The following is a 15,703-nucleotide window of genomic DNA, read 5'->3' as shown; positions in this document are numbered from 1 at the left end:
CTGATTGGGGGTAGCCGTTCCCCCAACACTGAAATAACACGGCACAAAAAAAAAAAAACACTTGCATATGCAGCAATGGGAAACAACAGCCAACATCTCTCCTTTCATAAAATAGACTACTGCATGTACATCTGTTGAGAGGAACTGGCAGACACTAATGGGTGGCGCGCATGATGGGAGTCTCATTGTCTGGATCATGTATCTGTGCATCTTTTAATATACAGGGGTGGTCATACTTTCCAAGAGGTCTGCTGGGGTCCATGTGATGTTAAATGCGTCATTCGCACAAGTATGACACAGCCCATGTGATCTATCTGATGCCAGCTGTCGCTACTTTATCTAAAACCAATGTATAAACTTACTGCACGTAGTTGTAGTTGGATTTTTTTTTTTTTGAAGAGAAAAATATATAAAGACATTTTTGAAAGTGTGGCACAAATACAAGTGCGGTTGAATGTAAGCCCAATGTTTAGTCGGCAGTAGTGTGGTTTGTGTAGCACAAAATAAGGGTGTGAAGGTCGTGGGAAGGCTAATGAGCGTGTCGGACTGTGATGCTGGAGACCAGAGTTGAAGTCCAGGCCCAGTGTTTTATTGCAGCGTGCTCAGAAAGAACACCAATTATGTGAAGCAAATTTAAACCACCGGTCCATTTGTACCAATCCATGTTCAGCATGTTGTACGATAAAGGAGGTTTCAGAATGAACATAATGTCTTCTGTGTAGTTGTGTGCATCTTTACATTCATTTTATTTGCTACACACATTGTGCTTTTTGTGCATCGAAAAGCCATTCACCCTTTTTTGATCAAATATCAGTGCATTTTTCTTGTTTTTGGAAGTCAGAGCTTTACATGTTGACATGGAGTTTCAGGGTTCAGCTCCTGCTCACCCCTGACGTTATCAACCAGGTCATAGACTGCCTCTTAAATGAAAGGTTGCCTCTGATCTCTTTTGATCCTTGGCATTAGCAGCAATATTCGAGAGCATCACTGCCAATGACCCATCTGCCTGTTTACATAGTCCATATGCAAACCTCTGGGATTTCATAGGATGATCGTTTCAGATCTAGCAGCCCCCACTTCCAACCCGGCACACAAACACAATTCCAACCAAGTGAGAGATTAAGGCACAGACAGAGACAAATATCACCACATAATCCTTTGTTCAAAAGACTTTCAGCAAATTACAAATCAAATCACGCCAGTGTCAACATCCTACTCAGGACGGCACAACATGAAAGAGATTACATCAGTTGTCGTTCAACAAAGAACTTTACATTTAGACACACACAGGTGATACAGGTAAGCTTTGGCAAATGTATTATCAGAGGTTTAACGCTGAGGTGAGTCTACAGACATTTCTATCACACACATGCATATTTAGATCAATTTTCTTGGATCTAAAACTAGAACAAAACCACTACCTGGCTAACCTTAAACCATAAAACTGTCCCAGGAAAAGTGTATGTGCAAACAATCCCTCTTGGCCACGGGCTTAAACCACTTAGTTCAGGTGTAAAACAGCATATATGGACATCTGGTAATGCTATGTGTTAATCCAGGTGCAAATCTTCACGGTTTAGTGCAAAGTACTGAAATTATACCAAGCACAGTGTGAGCAGCACCTTGTTGGACAGCTGCAACTGGGTCCCAGGTCACCTTTAGGAGTTAAGCCCCGCCCCACACTAGAGGATAATTGGCCAGATGGGGGGGGTTACCTTCCAATTTTAGGCTGATTTGAACAGATTATCCTGTAGTATAAGAGGTTAACAGACGCATCTTACCGATTTCAATGACGAGGAGTTGACCGGGAAATGGCTGTAGCATACTTTTGTTTAGACGCAGACAGTCCACCTCCACGTCTGTTTATATTCTGAAGTCACATGAAATCACTCGGGTTTCTGCGAGATCCCAAATTCTTGGAATCTCCTCGCGGAAATTGTTTGATTAAACGTGTGTGGTCCTGCGTCTTGACTGGATCGCCTCGTCTGTGCTTTCTCAGGATTAAAACAAAGCCCGTTTTTTTAAAATCAAGTCAGATTAGAAAATCCTCTCCTGTGGGACAGGCATTAGCTGCATTAGAGGGGGTTTCATTAGACTTAAACAGAGGGCACAAAAATACCCTGGGTCGTTTGGAACTAAAATCTCACATTAATCCTTACTCATCCTTTCTGCCCACACATAAACAAACACACACACAAGTAGACACACATTCGCACACCCTGAGAGACAAGTTTGGAGATATTTGAGACACGCTTGGCTAAAAGATGTCACACATGCAGCATGCACACAAACAAATAAACCCACAGCTCACGGCAACTCAGTGGCGGCTGCCCTGTCACCTCACCATGGCAACACTAAGATCTGTTTAGACACCATGCAGACTCGTGACCCCTCTCCTCTCTGTCACTTACACACACACACACACAGACACACTGAGAGATGAAGATAGAAATGTTTGAGACATGCTTGGCTAGAAGACATCACCGGGCTCTGCTATTTTGCCTCCAAAGCCTGTGTAATAAATCTAAACATGGGAGACTGCAATGCATGAGTAGATCAGTCATAACAGTGTGAAGACATTGTTTTTTAAAACATCCATACATGACAATCATGAAGAGAGTCAACACACGAGTGGACTGAAGCAACAGAGAACACACGGCATGTAGCCACATCTAGCTATAATACACACTGTTGATGATACTTGATTTAGGTTTAAAATAATGTTTATATCATAAAGTTCCAGACTCTATTTTACACATGAATTAATCCTCGGGTACCTTTTGTGAAAAGCAACACTATCTGCATTAATCACCAGTGAGGTGTTTCCAAACGACTTGTTTTCAGTCGATACCTCCCTGCAAGAGATTGGTGTTGACTTAGTTACCTGGTGTGAAAAATGTACAAAGCCCCACTGGAAGTAACCATTTGTTCCTTTTGAGTCTGCTTTTAAAAAGATCTACAAGATTTATTAGGAGACTTGAAAAAAAATAAAAAAAATAAAAACCTCAGCTAATTAGATAATTAGCTACAACAGATGGCAGTTAGAATTTTAGACTACCACCACTTAGGGATAAATTGCATATCAATAGAAGGCAGTAACACTAAATATTAAAAAAAACAAACAAAATGTGAGCTGCAATAACATAAAGTGTTATCAAACCAGGGAATATATACAATGAGATCATTGTAAGTGTTTGGCCATATGAGACAAATGGAAAATAATGACTTATATTATATTAACTTAGTTTCCCAAAACAAACTGAAGCATACAAATGAATTCTAATACAAATTACACTATAATAATACAGGCAAATGAAGATAGTTAAGGCAGATACAATAGGTATTTTATATAGTACTGAACCTAAAGTTTCACTATTCATGGTATCAAAGCAAACACATCAATTGATATTTGTGTACTTTTCCTTTACGGCTCAACATGTTAAGGGATTACAGGAAGTCCTAAATCACACATCAAAATCTTTACGGATATTAAATGTATCATTCTTTGTCAACAAAAACAGAACCACAATCGCCAACCCACTGAAGGCTGTGATTATTAAAGGGATAAAAAAAAAAAAAAGAGGTAACAAACAAACACAAACAAACCTCTGTCTACCCAGTATCGACACTACTAATTAATAAGTCTCAGCGGCTCCAGAACTCTGAGGTTAGTGTCGTGAAACATTTAAACTGAAGCCACCATCAGCATGTTAAAGTGGGAACGGATTCAGAGGTTTTTGGACTCGTGGCATAATCACTGTGAAGGAGCACAACTACTTGTAGCGATGTAGGACTGTCAGTGCAATCAGCTGTGTCCTTGTGAAGCTCAGTGTTGTTAGACACACGAGGTAGACACAGCTGATTGTATTGACAGACTGTTGCCTGAAACCAGTCGTGGTCGCAATGCACAGATTCTACACCAGTTCCCTGTGAATGAAAACAACAACAAAAACAGCAACGAGGGAGCCTGAATAACAGCTTGCAGTAACTTAATAACTGAAATGATATAATATGTTTAATGTCTACACTAAAAACTATGAGAGAAGTCTTAAATATCTAAATAAAAAAAGAAATACTCATGTTTCCAACTCTCTTTAGATCTGTATTTCTATTCAAGGTAACGGACCATTTTATTTTGGTCACTTTGAAATGGCTTCATCCTCTCTAAACTGTCTCTCTTATAACCTTCAGAGCAAATCCCTTTGAGACAGAAAGGAATATTCACTCCCTCTAGTAAGGCCGAGTGTTGTCTTTTGTGTTTTCATTTTATTGTATTTGTCCCAACTTATTGCCGCCTGATGCACTTTCTGCTCTCCTGCGGCAGTAATTACATCCTGTGCATTTAAGTTCTTATGACAAAAAGCATTGAAATGAGCTCAATTTGCGCCTTAATCTTAGTAATATAATATATTATATATATAATAAATAATATATAGTAACCTTTGACGTCATTTTACGCTCATTATTGAAAGAGCTGCAATATGTTCCACACATGATTATGATTTCTCTTTGTCCCCAAGGCTTTATGCACGAGTGTAGAATACATATTCCTATATATGCGTCTCTTTATGTGCATGAAATGTACTTAATGTGCATCAGTGTTGCATTGTGTAATTGTGTTGTCAGTGAGGTGTGGAAAAAGCTGCTGAGAGAGACAGACACAGAGCCTGGAGCTGCAGGGGGGGGGGAAGTGCTGCTGATAAATGTGGGTGGTCATGGAGGTAAAAAGGTCAGCACCGACTGTTGTCTTCACCCACGGGTCCGACAAGAGGATCTGTTTGTCTCAATCAACGAAGACAGCAGTGGTAGAGAGGGGGGGGGGGCAGGGGGGGTTACCACCCAACACACTCCTCTTAGACACTGCACTGTATTTCACAACTCCTTTGTCATGCTTCCATCTTTTCCCTGCTCTCTACCTTTCGAGCTCCCTCTCCTCCCTCACTCCCTAACTGGGATATGTGTTCTATGCTCAGTGTGGCCGTAATGCCCTTTTGGGTAGACTGACAGATGATACAGCCTACCTTTTGGGCTCCAGTCGGAATGGCTACAGATCAATACCAAAGCTGGCTGCCTGTCAGTATTCACCCAAACATGCACAACTGGCTCGCTCAGCCCACATGCACATACTGTCATCCACGTGCAAGGCTAGCATCAAAGCCCGGCCGAGCCAGCTGGCATTTACCGGAACAGGACCTGGATGTTTGCGACCCGGCATGGGGGGGGGGACATTCCTGGGATAGTTCCCGGCCTAGAGGAGCAGCGTGGTTGGAGGATGATGGAGCCGTGGAATTCTGCGCGCAGATTCCACTGGCTCCGACGGTCGGTTAAATTAAGCAGTTTGGAAGAGACGGACAGACGACCTGACTGACTGACCGAACAAAGCAACAGGTTGAAGAGACAATGGAGAGGGTGAAGGGTCTGTGCGTGTGTGTGTGTGTGTGTGTGTGCTAGGGTGCCCAATTAACCTCTGTGGCAGAGTTTGTGTGTGGTAATTTTGTGTGTGAGTGAGTGACAACTCATTGATTGACTGATCATAATGTGCAGTGATAGTTTTAAGTCATTCGCCTGAACACCCAACATTCAGTTCATTTGATTGTATTGTATTATTTGAAAACATTAATTTCTTATTAGCTAATAAAAGATGATTTTCTTAGGTAAATGTGGACTTTTTACAGCAATAGTTCTGTGATAAGCTCCTCAACACTAGACTCCACTCAGGCACATTAAGGCAGAATAATTACCCACCTGGCAAAGAAATTACAAATCTCTCTCCCTTGTTAATACCACTGTCGTGTGCAGGCGTTATTACTAGACATCTGCACTGAAATGCAAATGTTGTTCATTTTTCTAATTCTGTTTATTCGGAGGTGAAAATCACCACCTTGAACTCATGTAAGCACACGTGCAAACAGCACGCACGCACACGACACAAAATGTTACATGATTTATGCAGACAGCGAAGAATATCGTAGAGGAACCAATTTCATGTCACATGGGATTTGTAAGAGTCAGAGAATGAATTGCTTCAACAGTCTTTCTCCAAAACCAAACCAATGTGCACTGACCGATGCTAATAAACTGCTTCCGAGGAAGCACATCTTGCAATTGTTCCATCACGTATTGCATCACCGATACTTCCTACATAAATAAAAATGAGATATGTATAAATAATGCAACCATAGATATGACACTTGCCAGCACCCACTCTCTCATCACTCTTGTCTGCCACATCCCTCTCTTGAGCAGGCAGTAGTTTATTGTCTCCCACCGCCATAGCAGAATCAATCAATAGCCAATTAAAGATAGGCATATGAGGTCTCAAGTGGCCACCAGTGCATGTTGAGCCATTTGGCCTGGGAAATAAATATGTAAATGGTTCACTGGTGGAAGAGCATAAGTCAGTACATCTTAGAGCTGGCACGATTCGCACTTGTTTAGCTGTGAGGACACTCACAGATATAAGTCCTAGCCCATCACCCTAACTCTAAGTCTAACTTTAAAACAGAGTCTTAACCCTCATAAGGCCTTTTGAACTTGCAAAGAAGTGTGTCCTCACAGCCCAATAAAGGCATGTACACACACACACACACGCGCACACACACACAAAGACACAATATTTGCCCCAAGGCCACTCATGGGCAGAGAGGCCAGAGGAAGCGGTTAACCAAACCGAAAGGTCGCGAGACATGCTTGTGTGTGTCCCTGCTTGTCAGTATGACTGATATGGTCAGTTGAAGAGAACTTTATTTAGTCACAAACACACACAGTGACATATAGGTTTTAAATGCTACACAGTACAACTTAAAAATGTTTTTTTTGTTCTTTTTTTTTTAATTAATTGCACATTTCAGCAAATAGAAAAGTACTGTGCACTATCACATCATTGGCATTTGAATTAAATTCTACCAATAACATGAATTGTGGTTTGACTGAAGGGTTAACAGAGCCAGGGTTTGTGCTATTGCTGAAGTGGAGGGGTTGTTTAAACTAAATATTTGATACTTAAACCTGTAGAAGCATTTTCCCTCTGAAAGATTTGTTATTTTAAAACTGCATACATGTTTTCCATCATTTTTGGAGGTGTTTAAATAAAATGATTGGAAAATAATTACACTGTTACAGCAATTACAGACTCCCTCTTGCCAACTTCCTTGAACCACTCACAGCCAGACCGCCAGCAGACATATTGAACTTGTTTTTAATAAACCTTGAAAATGGTTTGATTAACGAGTTGCAGGTGGATTCTTGTTGTTCGAGTTGGGAACAGTGAGTCTCTACACTCTTGCTGCGATCAGGTTTTCCTCTAGGCCTGGTCGTAACGGTGGCCTATGAATTTTGCACAGTACTGTGTATAGATAATCAAACAAATAAATAAATAATGTCACTCTTTTTCTATCTGTCTTTTACCGCAGCAAAGAAATTCTCTGCTTCCAGAGATTCAGACAGAGAAAAAAAGCCATAGTGACACTGGAGACATCAAGTCAAAGCAGCACTGAAAAGAAGAGAGGCTGCAAACTCTGACATGGTATGGTAACCAAGAGAGAGGGAAAGCCCCTTTGGTTAAATAGTGATCATAAAATAATATAATTATTAGATTTATTTGGACTATAAATGCATAATTCGGAAAAAAAAACAAATGTATGACCAACATATAAAGAACAATAAACTGCTAGATTATGCTGTTCAGTAAAACACGCAAGCATAAAATCATAGAAACCCTGCTGACTGCAAAGCCTAGTGCAGGACGCTTGGATTCTTGTAAAATAGAGATGCACCATGGGAGTGCGAGCATATCATGCAATACACAAGACCTTGAGACCTCCAATCCAAAACACCCATAAATAATCTCCTGCCCTGGAACTTTACACCTCGATATGGGGCCTCTTTAACTTTCATCCCTTTGCATGAACAGCGCTGTCGACTCGCTTAATCTCTGCCCATCTCTCTGTGTTCCCTTTCTTTTCATTTATCCTTCTACAGAGTCTGCCACTACAGGCGCTGTCAAAGAGCCCGACACTTCAGCTCCACTTTAATCTCAAGGCACAGGTTATCTTTTGCCCAGCTAATTTTAGTTAGACCCTCTAAGCTGCGGCTCTCTTTGAAGCATGGATCTCATGCAACAGGGAGTACTGGGGTATCAATGTGCTCTGTACACTTTCATGGGGATGGAGCCAGAATCACATTTATGGAGCCCTAGTGAAATATTGACAAGATTCTCCATCTTTGTACATCTGTTACCTAATCAGGTCTGTATGCAGAACAATCCTTGCTCCAATATGGTGGGAAATTAAAGAAACGTAACGCGAGCTCAGGTGCTTTTTCAACTCAAGAGGGCTTGTAGAAAAGACTGAGCAATACACATGAGATGATCAAGGAGTAGTGCTATTTCAATTTCCTGGGTAAGGAGAGGCTCTCGGTTTCATTTTGCTGTCGTGTTGTTGCAGCAGATGGAGTAGTGGTGTGGCAGATGAACAAAGAAGTCTTACCTTTTCTAGCAGGGCGACAGGCGGGATGAGAGACTGCACCTCAGGCTAGGAAGGTCACAAGTCTGTAGAAACAGAATGAGTGCATATTGAGTCATGCTGACACTGAAAACGTGTCTGTAAAAAGGACATTCAGCCACTTGGTCGGAGGCTATACTAGGTTTTCAAACTAAAGTGTGTCTGCATGCAGACAAATCGGGTTGTGAGATCACCCATAAGATTCTGAACTTCAGTGTTGATGCTTCCAGAAACACAATTTGGATAGCACCATGTCGAGTTTTGATACCAGAATTTCACAGAATTTCATAATAACAGCTGTCAATCACACTGGTGTCCACTCATATGTGCTGTACTTTATCATCTATTCTTCTAAGCAGGAACATCATTTAACAATGTGTGGGAACTCAATTTTTCATAGACTTCTATTCAAATGAAGCTGTTTTTGCTGAGTTCCCTCCTGTTGGCTATTCAATATGTTTTTCCCACAATACTGGCATCCTGAAGTCTATGTCTATTTCTTTTTTTCAGACAAGCATTTCTACTCCATTTCTACGCTGCAAGAAGCACTGAACAGGCCCTTGCAGTGACCTCAACAGCCATCGCATGGCCCGAGGGGCCACCAATAATTAGTTATGTCTGATTATAGCAAATGTAGACCACACCCTGACAACTTCACACACCTGCACTGTGGCTAGTGGGAACACAAAATGTGAAAGATCGTACTTTTTGCAGATCCTGATGGTTTGGTGCGTTTTCATGTACGTCAAGCTCCTCAAAAAAGAGTAAGCAAAAGTAAAAGATGATGATGAAAAAAAAATATTATCAGAGTGGATACAATGGGGCCTTCATACCAGGTGTTCGGTCCCTAATAAGAACTAATCAGTGCTTATACCAACACATCTGATAGTGTGTATCAGGAGGAAACTGATTCTCTCCTCTGCAGCTTCATGAGACTGATGATAAATTACAATGGTGAAAAGTCAGAGCAGTGATTTCTGTAATGAGGCTGATGACAAAATAAAAGTAAATTGTTAACAGAGCTTTTCATTCACTGCTGATGTTAGCAGCGCTTTAAAAGAATGGACAGCAGGTGAATCCAAATGCATGGCCATATCCTCTCCATACCTACAGTATGTCACAGTGCAAATATGGAATTCTCTTTCTTCCAGTTTGGTTTTTTTCTCAAGAACACTACTGAGATCAAACACACGGATTTCTAACAACAAAAAAAAAGAAAACTCATGGGCACACAAAGCTGCACAGCCAAGGCCAAGTACAAAGAATATCAAAGTAGAGCTCAATGAATGATGGTTCTTCAGGACCACCTTCAGATGAGAGGAGCGGGAGGTGTCTGCAGGCTGATTTAGCACCTCAATATTCTACAACAGGGGTCACTTCTCTTCCCGCCAAATGACTTACGAGGGCACAGGCCTGCTTTCATTTCCATTTTATTGCAAGGTATGGTGGCTAAACTTTCTCTCTCTCTGTTGTAGAAGCTGTTGCAACGTGACTGTCACTGCCAGTGCCAAAAGGGCTAATTCTGTACGACAGTGTCATGTCCTGCAACGTCTTGATGATGACACTGTACTACCATTCAAGTGTGATCGCTAAAAATCTTTTGAGCCAGATTAAATGAGATGAAGACCACACAATGGCCCAGTGGCTAGCATTGTTGCCTCAAAGCATGAAGGTCAGAGGTTCAACCAAGGGCCTTTCTGCGTGGAGTATCCGGGTATTCCGACCTTCTCCCACAGTCCAAAAACATTCAGAGGTCAATTGGACACTCCAAGATGACCGCGGGTGTGAATGTGACAGTGAATGGCTGTTTGTCTCTGTATGTTGGACTGGCAAACTGTCCAGGGTGTTCCCTTTTCCACTGGGATTGGCTTCAGCCACCCCTTGACCCTCTTGTGGAGGATAAAGCAATAGAAATTGAATGAATAGATGAACGAGACAGAGAGCGATGAGTGCACAAAGTGTGGACTTCACTGTTCCTGTCCAATTTGCAATACTATTTTCATTTTTTTTTCTCCCATCTTTTGCAAAACTCTTTTCATTACACACACACACATTTCTCATATGAAGGTTTTAAATGCGAGGACAAGACATCATGAAGTGGCATTTTCTTTGAAAGCCCTGAAGCCACTCCACATGACGAAAACTCAGGTCATGGAGAGAAAGTGGTTGAGTGGGAAGACAGAACAGAAAGGGAGAAAGATGACAAATATTAGTTATGAGATGAAAATGGGCATAATGTCTGTGTGGCAGCAGGAGTGATAGACAATCGGGAAACAGACATGTTACCAGGAGAAGAGAGGAATGAACAGAGTGATCGATAGAGCAAGAATTTGCAAACCATGAACAAATGGAAGAACAAACCAAGGAGTGACACAGTTGGCAAAAACAAGACAGCTTGTTACTCTCATTAGCAGGCAGAATTAATTAGGGTTCCATTGACACACTAGCAAGACAAATATAATTACGTTACATCATTACTCCTCATCATTACAAGCTTGCCTTCTTTCTCATCCCTGGGGGACCGAAGACAGCCAACTGGACAGCCAACTGTAAGCAGTGGCCAAGAAAAAAAAAATGCAAGATGGCTGTCAGCATTGATTTAACAGAACACTGGAACATTTCCACAGTAGGTCATGCTCAAGGGATGATGGTTTCTGGTCATCAGGCATCATGCAGCGGCAGTAATAATGCTTTTTATGGCCATAAACAGGCTGTAATTTAGTCTGAGATATGATCATCCTGTGATCCACGTTCACCACCTGGTTTTTGTCGTACACAGCGCGTGGAGCACATGTGTACAAGTCAAAGAGCTCAGTAAGATTCAGCAGCAACCCGATGATGGATCATTCTTCTTGAGAGACATTTACTACATGACAACCTGTCTCACACTGTGGAGAGTCTCGCGGCTCTGCGGGCAATGCTTCAAAATCTGACGGGGTGAGGAAGCTGACCTTGACATTCCAACACAGTCTTAGGTTCTCAAGAATGAGACGACATAACGTGTACATGCATATATATACACACACACACATGTGTGTGAAATCCAGTTCATGGTTATCCAGGAAGTGTTGACTCAAAAGCTTTTCACCTTCCATTAAAGAGGTTTCTTCAGTTCTATAACTCTCATGTAGCGCCAATATCGTTGATGTCATTAAGTTCATTAGTGTCCTTTCCTGTTACTGACAGCTGATGTAGTTGCTGGAGTCACATGAGGCCAAGTGTGAATGGTTGTTAAATATACTGGAACAGGATGAAAGGACACCGGGGGGGTTGAGTGGAGTTGAGGACTACCTTCTCCGATGAGGGATGGCTTCTCTTCTCCACAACCTGTTTATAGACAGCTATGTTGTCTTGTTCGGTTCAGTGTGCATAAGCAAAGATGAGATAAGGAGGGTTCTGCATAATGATGGGTATAAGGGACTGTAAAACAGCTTTTTAGACCACCTGTCCTCCCCCATTCAAAATACTGATGTCCTTGAAGGCATCTTCCTTGTGTTTCAGGCATAAATTACTGCTGAGTGTTGATCCGAAGAGCTGGCTGCTTCTGTCTTGGGCCAGTTTAGTTTAATCAGAAAGCATTTTTTGTCTTATATAAAAAAAATGTTATCATGTCTTTAAAAAAATAAATAAATACATGAAGTTTAATACTTAACATACGTGTTGTTTGTGAGACAATAAGTGAGACATCATGTTGCTTGGTGTCTCTGAATGGAGTTCAGGGCTTGACTTCCTATATTCCCAATGTAGAGGTAAGGCAGAAGGAGATGGCATAGTCATGACTGTAAACCCCCCCGCCCCCACTATATCTGAATTATGTGGTGTTTAGACAGAGGTTTCTTAAAAAAAACATATGCCGCTACAATGACAGATAGCACAAACAAATACCTTTGTTTTAATAAGAACGCAAACAGTGTGGCTTTCAATGTCACTGCTGTGCTGTGTGTGGTAATGGGGGTATCATTTATCTCATGGGAAAGAGCAGCTCCCTGCAGCTGTGGCATATGCAGAGCTCCCACAGCTGTGAATGAGGCTGTGTCGGCCAAGGCCGGCACACATCGGCAAGTCAGCTGAGAATGACTGGCTTTCTGCTCACCAAGGTGAATAAGTGTTCGAGAAACGCAGGACTGCCGAACAAGCCCGGAGGCACAGATTATTTGGATAGCATGAGCATTAGAGAGTAAATGTTTATAAAAAAAGGTTTTATTAAAAGAAATCAGTCAGTCATGAAATTGACAACAATTGGTCTACAAAAGCCCTGGGGGATTTGCTGCAGACTTGCCTAATTGGAATGTTTTCAGCAAATCTCCAGGAAGAAGAAGCCAAAAAGTACAGTTGCAATGCATTGACCGAAATTACTGCAAGGTATAGGCTTTGTTTTGTCTGCTCCTGTGCCTCCATGAATCATGCCAACCTAGTTTTAGGACCTTGTAAGGGCCAGGAACACGCTGTCCATTCTTCACTCGACCTGTTTTCCTGCACAAACGGAGAGACACTCCAACAGTGTTCCACAAACAGTTTTGGTAGCGGACAGAACCACTGAAATGACAGGAAGTGGAACGGAGCACATCCTGGCAAAAATGAAGGCATTGCGCCTTCATTTGCAGAACTGACAGGTTATTGATTGTTCCTTGGCTAAGCCTTGAGGTTCAAATAACGTCTCACTAGTTCCTCACAGTCCTGCACCTCTGAATCTGTGTGGGGGTAGGTGTATAAAATCTACAGTTACCATACTGCTGACTCTGCGGTCCAAGTGCTACTCCAAAAGATCATTATCTATATAAATGACTCTGCATACCGCCCCCACCTTCCACTTTCCATCTCTCACTTTCCCTTCTTTTCTTTTTTTATCTGTATCACATCTGCCCCCAACAGCTGTCGTTCCATATCCGTCTAATCAATCCCTGCCTGTTTTCACTCATAATAAGGTTTATCTCGTCATGGGCAAGAGAAACCGTTGGCAAAGTCAAGCATCCCTCTTTGGTAGAATTCCTCCTATTATTCTGGCAACAAATAAATGGAACAGGCTAGCAAGTGTGTATTGTGTAAGTGTGAAAGTTCCACCTTCAGCACGTCAAAGTGCAACGCGAGTGATTAGTGATAATGGTGAAGAAATTGAGATTATTCCAAAACACAAAAACGTTTTTATAACAGAAACTAATAATGAATATGAAGAATTTTTATAATTTTTTTTTACATATCTTCCTAATTAATTCCATCATACCTCATTCATTATTACTCAATTTGATCTGGTCTATAATTTAGTGTTGTCTAACTGTGGAAATGGCCAAATACCATTCCACCATCGCTAGCCATTTTTCTATGCTTGGCAAAACAACCATGGATTGGGTGTACTGTGGAAAGGACTCACATCAATAAGGATTCACTCCTATAGAATTTCAAGTATCCTGCACATTGGATCAGTTTTTTTTTTTTTTTTTTGATGGGGTTTGATGACATAACATCTTTAAGATTCAGCCGCTGAAGAATCCTCCCTTGACTTTGAGAAACAATACTGGTCATGGGCATGGGGGAGAATACAACGAGGGAATAATTGTGGAAACCAAACCCACTCCACAGTAAGTGCTGTCAGGTCTTAATCCTTCTCTGAAGCACTGAAGGGAAGAAACCTTAACTTTTTTCAAATCTACAACAGCTGCATCAGCTAGATCAGACTCATAGTCCCCCATTTCTCCACATTGTCAACAGGCTTTAGTTTCACCCCGTTTTGCTTCTTCGCTCACAGTTGGATGGACATACAGTACACGGTGGGTATGATACCACCATGTAGGAATGCTGAAATGGAGCCAGAGCAGATAGCCTTCCCTTTTAATGGAGTCTACAAGCAACGTGCTCAATCTAACACATGCGGCCGCACAAGAAACTGAAAAAACAAGGGATCCAGGTTTGATGCCATCTTTCCAGTATGGAAGGCAATGATTTTCTGAACAAATTTAGATTACGTAGACACTGGTACAAAGTGAATTGCTGTGCAATTTAAAACAGTGGGCACCATGGCCATGCACTGATTGCAGGCTGATGTGTGCGGAAGTTAAGTTGGGGGGGCTGCGGGGCAGCTACAGTATGAGCTCTGGCAGTGAGCCAGACTGTGTGGCATTGCTGACTGATGAGATACAAGCCTGGAGGGCCCTGCAGACGCTCAATTGTAAAGAGGCAGAAAAAAAAATTTAACCATGCAATTACTTTCCAAGTGTGGAGCGTGAGAGAGAGAAAAAAGCTGTCAGCAAAGCTACAGTACAAAGCGCACCTTCAGATGGACGTAGAACAGCAAGAAAATCAAGTGTGGACTTTCAAGGTGATGGTTATAACACGCTTCCTGGTATCTACAAATTTGAATTCACAGTTTTTGCATATGAAAAAAAAAAAGAAAGAAGCTATAACAGGTTCATTCAAGTCCTTAATTCAACCTCCGTTTCCTTTTCTCAGCTTATCTTTAATAAACACTTTAAATGACAATTACTGGCCCAACACACACACACACACACACACACAGCAGGCTGTCACTTTTAGAAAGAGTTTGAGGGTCAGTTGTGTGCCAAGGTTCACTGTGTTCTATTATAGAAGAGTTATGACAGCGCTCAACTCACACAGATTCATTTATCTGTGAAAGCCTTGCAGTTGACACAACAGCATTGGGGTGTGGCACGACAACAGCGATGGCTTTTGACCACTTACACTACAAAGGCTATAAACTGGGCTGCAAATTGAAAGCATAGGATGTATGAGCCACAGATAAATGTACATAATAGCTGGTCATTTCAATATGGTTGTGTGTGTGATAAAGCTGAATGTATGTAGGTGGGTCCACAGGGATGGGAATAAAAGAAGAAGAATGAATCTTTATATTTAAGGTAAGGACCAAAATGTATATTTAAAAAGTTAAGCATCATCACCCATAAGGATGTGTGATGTAAGAGACTTTTGTTTTCAGGCAGTTTTCTAACAGTTTTCCTTGTTTGTGTGTGAAACAGGTTTGTGTGTGGGAGTTAAATAAACAGATGGGCCCAGAGGAAGGATACGAAATGCAAAATACATGCAAAGTTAATCAAAAGCTAAACCCCAAGAATTGAGGCTGATGAAAAGGGAAAGAGACGTCATATCAGGAGTAATTTGTTGTTCATTTTTATGAAATGTATGCATGTTAATGCCACATGCAATATACAGTATATGCGCCATATGCTCAT

At 41.5% G+C, this 15,703-nt stretch overlaps 1 protein-coding gene across 1 annotated transcript in view; it reads right to left on the bottom strand.

Annotated features, from left to right (window-relative positions):
• Positions 1–15,703, bottom strand: part of tspan9a (tetraspanin 9a) — a 144,255-nt gene that overhangs the window by 97,817 nt on the left and 30,735 nt on the right. The window contains exon 3 of the mRNA XM_044035915.1: positions 8,487–8,548. The gene's annotated coding sequence lies outside the window, so the exon portion shown is untranslated. The remainder of the gene's footprint in view (positions 1–8,486; positions 8,549–15,703) is intronic.

This window comes from Solea senegalensis, linkage group LG10 (genome assembly GCF_019176455.1).
Source record: "Solea senegalensis isolate Sse05_10M linkage group LG10, IFAPA_SoseM_1, whole genome shotgun sequence".
Lineage (NCBI taxonomy): Eukaryota > Metazoa > Chordata > Actinopteri > Pleuronectiformes > Soleidae > Solea > Solea senegalensis.
Note: the sequence above shows the minus strand (reverse complement) of the source record. Positions and strands in the feature narration are given on the sequence as shown.